This window comes from Medicago sativa, chromosome 2, assembly GCF_051527215.1.
Source record: "Medicago sativa cultivar Bolivia chromosome 2, Bolivia_mono, whole genome shotgun sequence".
Classification (NCBI taxonomy): domain Eukaryota; kingdom Viridiplantae; phylum Streptophyta; class Magnoliopsida; order Fabales; family Fabaceae; genus Medicago; species Medicago sativa.
The window spans coordinates 3,216,550-3,223,864 of record NC_140750.1 but is presented as its reverse complement, the minus strand read 5'-3'; the positions used below and the strand labels follow the sequence as shown (position 1 = coordinate 3,223,864).

The 7,315-nt window shown below is 33.9% G+C and overlaps 1 pseudogene across 1 annotated transcript; it reads left to right on the top strand.

The window, feature by feature from the left end:
* The first annotated feature begins 3,245 nt into the window (after positions 1-3,245).
* On the top strand, positions 3,246-7,074 carry LOC146943655 (wall-associated receptor kinase 5-like; annotated as a pseudogene). Its single transcript, XR_015025670.1, has 3 exons — positions 3,246-4,263; positions 5,214-5,396; positions 5,727-7,074. The product of XR_015025670.1 is annotated as a wall-associated receptor kinase 5-like (transcript).
* The last annotated feature ends 241 nt before the right edge of the window (positions 7,075-7,315 follow it).

Here is a 7,315-nt window from a genome sequence, read left to right as displayed (position 1 = left end):
TTGAAGGATTTTAATATAATTTAATGACTAAATTGATGGATTTTATATAGTTTAAGGATTGTTAACGTGTGTTTATAGTTTAAATGCTAAATTAAAGAGAGATTGATAGTTTAAGATTAAATTAGTAGTTTATTCATAATTGAAAGTTTGGAAAAAAGATGTAGTATGTGTTTGGGCCCACGGTGGGAGAGGGCAAAACCACGTTTTCTCTAACTCTACAATTCCCAGCTTCACTAAAGTCACGGCAAATCATGCATTGGGAATCGCAATTGTGAGTTGGAACGTGATACCAAACACACCAGTAAAATCTAACCAATGATTGCTCCTATCTTCACGATGAGAAGCTTCAAGTTTTGCAAATTAAAGCTAAGATTAGTCATGTAATCTCCACAACAATTTCTTTCACGCCAAAGATGGCAGAATTTAACATTCAAATCTTTACTTTCCAAACACCTTATTCTAGGAACAATGATTGGCAAACTATGATCATGACTAGTATAATCTAAAACCATGTTTTTTAGAACTTAGAGTTACTGGATTATGGACTATATATTAACTACTAGGAAATTTTAGTAAGAGCATTACAATGCCTAATTCTTCAAGCATAGTCTTCGATCCAGCGTACATTAGAATCTCGTAGGAGATCCGGCACAACTAGCAACATTCAAGTTGGATTTCAATGCTCCTCACAATTGAGCTTAGCCCACTCATCCTCTTGATGCTTTTATGAATGTTGATGGCGACTTTCATACTACATGGAATTTACTCATCATCAACACTGAATATAATTCTTTTGTTAGAAAGAGTTACAATCATCCACAACTCCTACTTCGACTGCTAGGTAAGGCGTGATGACCGTGGATCGAACCTCGTTCTCTCCACTTGTGCGTGAGTTTTCAATGACTATTGTCATTTTCGTCTATCTACAAAACAAAAACGGGGCGGGGGGCGGGGGGGTCACAGTCTTAGAGTAGCGCTCGTTGAAAGAAGTGAAAATGCATGAGGTAAGAGACATGAGAGAATGTAGAGAGAAGTATAACATATACACACACGAGGGATCAAAATTACATCAATAATACACCTTTTAATGTTGTTTTATTCTATTGGTATTTCTCAAATTGAACTCTTAGATCGTAAATTTATAACATATAGATCATTCACATAAAATTTTACTTTAATCTAAAATTCTTTCTTTCAAAAAGAGTCTAGAAAATTATAATTAAATATCATTATAATTTTTTAAATTAAATAAAAATTTTGATCAAACACCACAAGTTTTTCATCATAAAAGTCTTTACAAATCTTAATTGAATACCCCTCTTAGTATAATCATCAACTTTGAATAAATATAACAAACTTTGGAAAACATCATGTAGGTAAAGGACGTAAGGATCAAAATAATGATATGAAAACATCATATAGGTAAGGAAATAAGGATCAAAATAATGATATGATAAACTCGAAAATTCAATCTAAACCAATTAATTTGATTCCATTTTTCAATGTCTAAGTTCAAACCAAACCAATCAAATTTAATCTCTATTGGTTTAGATATCGATTTTACATAATTCAAAACTAATCACCCAAAAAGATTATATTTTATTATTATTATTATTATTATTATTATTATTATTATTATTATTATTTCTTTTATTTCACAATATACTAATAGTGTTATTTTTAAAAATATGTTCCTTTCAAAAAAATATGTTGTTTTTCACTACCAAAAAATATGTTGTTTACATGTATTTTTTTAATCATTTTATATTAATATTATTTTCCCATTTTAGCTTATGTATTTGTTTTAATAGAATAAAAAATATATATAGTCTTGAAAAATAATTTTCTTTTTAGGGAAAAAATAAATTTTTTAGAGTTTCTAAAATAGATTTCTTAAATTTTAGATATATCAACCGTTCAAACCAAAGTTGTCCCTCAGTTTGATTTGGCTTAGAAATTGTCAGAAAAGATTACAAAACCAAGCCAAACCAAACCAATTTTTTTTATTTTATGAACAATGCTCAATGGTATGAATGTTGCTTTCTACGAAAACTCAGACAAATGGCTATGTGAAAAACGATATCTCTTATAATCTTCACATTTGTTTTCTTCAGTTTTAAAGAAGCACAAACCAACTTGGTACAAGCAACAACAGTATTCGATATTTTGTGATACAATATCATATTTTGCACACATTAGAATCTTGTATGAATCCATCCAATTTGTCTCAAAGGTGAAGACAAAATATCCAGTACTGTTGTATTTTAAGAAACATGACAAACAAAGGGAAAAAAGTGAGACTAGTAATTCATCCAATTTGCCTCGTTTCCTTCTCTTTGCTTGTTAGTTGTTTAAAGTATATCAGTACTCGATATTTTGTGATACAATATAATATTTTGCACCTCACGTGATTAGATTAGAGTTAGACATTAGGTGTGAAGAAGAGATTGGCCATGGAAACTTGTACCTATGAAGGTGAGCATAAAGAAGAAGATTAACCATGAAGGGAAAAATGGTGGTCGCTGTGAAATATATTTTAAATAAATAAAAACAAACTGTGGATTTTAAGCACAGTGAGTGAGCCACAATATGGGTCTAGACTTTACCACCAACAGAAAACCTTTCTACTCCCTCCGTCTCATAATATTAGTCGTTTAGGGTTTGTGCACGATTATTAAGGAAATGATTAATTGTGTTGATTTCAATGGTAAAATTAGTAGCATTTACTAAAATATCCTTATTAATTGTAGTTAGTGGAGTAGTTAAGTTGGATGAAATTCAATAAATAAAGGTATAATAGTGGAAAAAAGTAATAAATGCTGCATCGATATTGTAAAGTGACAATTATTTTGAGAAAAAGAAAAAATGCTAAAGTGACAATTATTGTGAGACGGAGGGAGTATATTTTTATCATATTATTGTCATGATCATAAGGCTTAGTTCATATAGAATATACTCCATGTGTGTGTAACAACAAATTCACTTTCACATTTGGAATCGTAACAAAGTCAACGGTTTCTTTTTATATAGCCAACTTTTTTGACAGAAACATAATATATAAACAATTTTTGACCGGACATAATGTATAAACATGACTATATTGTAATGTATTTTTAAATTTTATATGAAGAATGGGTCAGAAGACACATTCTTATTTCCCAGTAGCTAGTTTTTGTTCACTTTATCAAAATTCAAAACTAATAATTTTGTCATTTCATTGCATACAATAAGAATCAGTCATTTTGACTTTTCTCTTTTCAAATAGCATTACGTACAACAAGAAGAAATAGATTAAACACTTAAAAAAATCCAATGATTTGTATAAGTTATAACGATGAACCTGAAAAATTAGCAAAACCATGCACATGGCTGTGGCCTCAAATCAGTTGCTGCAGCTGGTAGTTGTTGTTGGTTCTGCGGTATTTTTTGCAAAAGCAACAACTCAGCAACTATCTCTCCCAAACTGCACAACAAAGTGTGGCTCTGTCACAATTCCCTTTCCATTTGGAACCACCAAGGATTGTTCCTTGGACAACACCTTTCTCATCAATTGCACCAAAGCATCTTCTTCTTCAACCTCAACACATATACCTTTCCTGCCACGTACTAATCAAACTGTTCTAAACATCTCGCTTGATGGTGAACTACGCGTTGCATGGCCAGTAGCCAGCGATTGCTACGACGAAAAGAGTATACAGGTGAACCAATCATTTTGGGGTATCAGAATGACACATTTTCCAGTCTCGTCAACTCGAAACAAGTTCGTCACCGTTGGCTGTGACACGATTGCAATACTAGCAGCATTTGATTTTGGGGGAAACAACTACACCACAGGATGTTTGGCTTTGTGCAACAGGTTTAATGATATTGTGGCCAATGAATCTTGCTCCGGCACTGGTTGTTGTCAGATTTCAATACTCCAAGGTCATTTGTTCGAGAAAGTATCCTTTGTTACCGTAGGTTCATTCAACAATCACTCAGCGGTACATGACTTCAATCCTTGTGGTTATGCTTTTTTTGTTGAAAATGGAGCCTACACCTTCGAATCCACGGACCTCCTCAAGTTGGAGAAGAAGGAATTTCCTGTGTTGTTGGACTGGGCAGTAGGGAACCAAACGTGCCAGCAAGCTCAGAAGGATCTTGCAAATTATGCATGTAAGGACAACAAAAGTACATGTTACAATGCACCTGAGAAATCTGGTTACCTTTGCAGATGCCTTCATGGATATAGGGGAAATCCTTACCTCATTCATGGTTGCCAAGGTATCTATATTTCTTTTCTCTTATTTGGATCCTATTTTTGAGTCATTTGTGTGATTCTTCTCAAGGGACATATAATGCTTTTATTGGAGAACATGAGAAAAAACTGACTTCATTGATCCATATAGTATGTTATATATAGTGCTATCATCAAAGATTTTATTGAAATGGTGACACATTGAGTGCATCCTATACATGTATCATAAATCTTTATTGAATGTGACATTGTATCTATAGTAATTTTTTAACATAAAAAATGTGATGGATTTGTATACGAAAACGATTAATTTAGGGGTGTCAAACAGGCACCAATATGCGTCATGTAGAAAGATAGAAACAATTAGTCTTGTGATCATAAGTCCGTCTCTGTAATTACATATGACCAAGTCAAAATTACTTAAAGTTGAATAACTGTTTAAGTGTCTCAAAATTTGTTACAAGAAAATAAACTATAGTATTTAGATCGCCAGTCTATTACAATTCTATTACATGAGTTACTCACCATAACTGATTAAACTGATTCAGTTGGAACTTGGAACTACTACTAATTTAGAGCCTATGTATTCAGGGGTCTATATAAATAGCATAAGGTATCTCTATGTGAAAAATCTAAGTAAGATGTGAGACGTATTCACGTAACTCTCTATATTGTATTGGATTTGATCTTGTTCTTCTCCTCGTAGTAGATTCATTTTTGCTCTGTCTCCCATGGATTAAGTCTTATGACTGAACCACATATTTCTTGGTGTTATTATTCTTCATTCTCTCTTCTTTAATCACTTCGGGTTTGCTTGTTTAGTTTTCTAGTTTTGTTTGATTTATTGTATTTTGTGTGTCGGTTTGTTGTTTTCATTTTATTGCAGTTTACTGGTAATCCATGACAGTAACTATTGTTCTTAGAAAACTCTTGTGCATTGGGAAAACATAACTCAAAACTAACAAATTATCCTTAGATATTAATGAATGCATGGAGTCCAATGACTGTGTTGAGGAAGCAACATGCACCAATCTACCTGGAAGCTACCAGTGTTTATGTCCGGCAGAATATGAGGGAAACGGGAAGATGAATGGAACAAAATGCAGTCCAAAATCCAATACCAAGTCAAGGAAAGAGATCATAATGATCATTGCAATGAGTGAGTACAACACATTCTATTATCAATTCATTCATAACACGATAATGTTAACCAAGTTTATCATCACAATGAAATTTTTTTAAAATTTGAAACGTGTTTCATTGGCAATCAACAATATTAATCCATGTTATAAGTTGTTGTCCGGAATTGAAATTCATTTACCCAAGGTTTTCTTCAAGACCAAAAAAGCGGTATTTTGAGATTTTGACTAATGTCGTTGACAACATAATTTGACTTGTCTTGTTCAAAAAAACATAATTTGACTTGAAACATCAACAAGCTAGGCAGAGCAGAAAGAAAATCATCATGCTTCCGTTTTTTTATGCCCAGGTGTCAGCATGAGCCTTGTAGCACTACTGGTTGGAAGCTTTTATGCGTATTTGGCATTAAAGAAAAGAAAGCTCATTAAACTGAAAGAACAATTTTTTCAACAAAACGTGGCTTACTGTTACAAAAACAACTAGTGAGGCATAGAGGGTCAACTGAAACAACTAAAGTCTTCACTGTTGAGGAGCTAAATGAAGCAACCAACAACTTCGACGAAGGCAAGATTCTAGGCCAAGGTGGTCAGGGAACAGTTTACAAAGGAGTTTTACAAGATAAAAGAATTGTAGCAATTAAGAAGTCCAAAATCAGTGACCCAAACCAGATTGAGCCGTTCATCAATGAAGTGATTGTGCTTTCCCAAATCAACCATAGAAATGTGGTAAAGCTTTTGGGTTGTTGCTTAGAGACAGAAGTTCCTTTACTTGTTTATGAATTCATTCCCAATGGTACTGTTTATGAGCATCTTCATGATCATAATCCAACTTTAAAGCTTACGTGGAAAACAAGACTGAGAATAGCAAAAGAAACTGCTGGAGTCCTAGCATACTTGCATTCTGCTGCATCTACACCAATCATACATAGAGATGTGAAATCTTCAAACATACTCCTAGATCGCAATCTCACAGCAAAGGTTTCTGACTTTGGAGCTTCTAGGATTGTTCCTCTTGATCATAGTCAGATAAAAACCCTAGTGCAAGGGACATGGGGGTACCTTGACCCAGAATATTTCCACACAAGCCAATTAACAGAGAAGAGTGATGTCTATAGCTTTGGAGTTGTACTAGCAGAGCTACTGACAGGAAAGAAGGCACTATCTTTTAGCAGGCCAGAGTTAGATAGAAATCTTGCATTGTACTTTGTTTCTTCAATGAAAGATGGTCAATTACTTGATATTTTGGACAAAAATATTGATGAGGCGAACATTGAGCAACTAAAGGAAGTTGCCCTTATTGCAGAAAGGTGTTTACGGGTGAAGGGTGAGGAAAGACCCACCATGAAAGAAGTGGCAATGGAACTGGAGGGAATATTAGTTATTGAAGAGCACCGTTGGGGAAGTGGAAATCAGTCTTCAGAAGAGACTGATAGATTGCTCAGAACAGCGTCACCGATTATCATTGTTACAGATGGTGGCAACAATTCTTCTGACTCATATAGCATAAACCAGATTACAATGTCATTGGTTGGTGGAAGATGATGATTAGTTGATAGTAATACTTAGGATTAGATTTTAGTCTATCTTCATGCACAACCTAGTTTCAATACAACAAACAAGCCATGTGAAAAAAATGTCTTTCATAGAAATTGAAAACACAGTCGAAAAATAAAATGAATCATAAAAATTGATCAATAACAAGAAGAACACCTACAGAAATGATAATGGCATCACACGTGCGGGAAGGTCAACAGAAAAAGATGCATCCGTTCCATTGTGTTATGTCGTTCTCCACCCAAAACGGGGTAGCACTTTGGTGCCATTAATGGCACCGTGCCATTAAATCTGGGCCATTAATGACACCAAGATAGATGTGTTGTGTGGCCCAGATGTAATGACAATGTGTTTGTGTTGCCCAGATTTAATGGCACACCCCCCA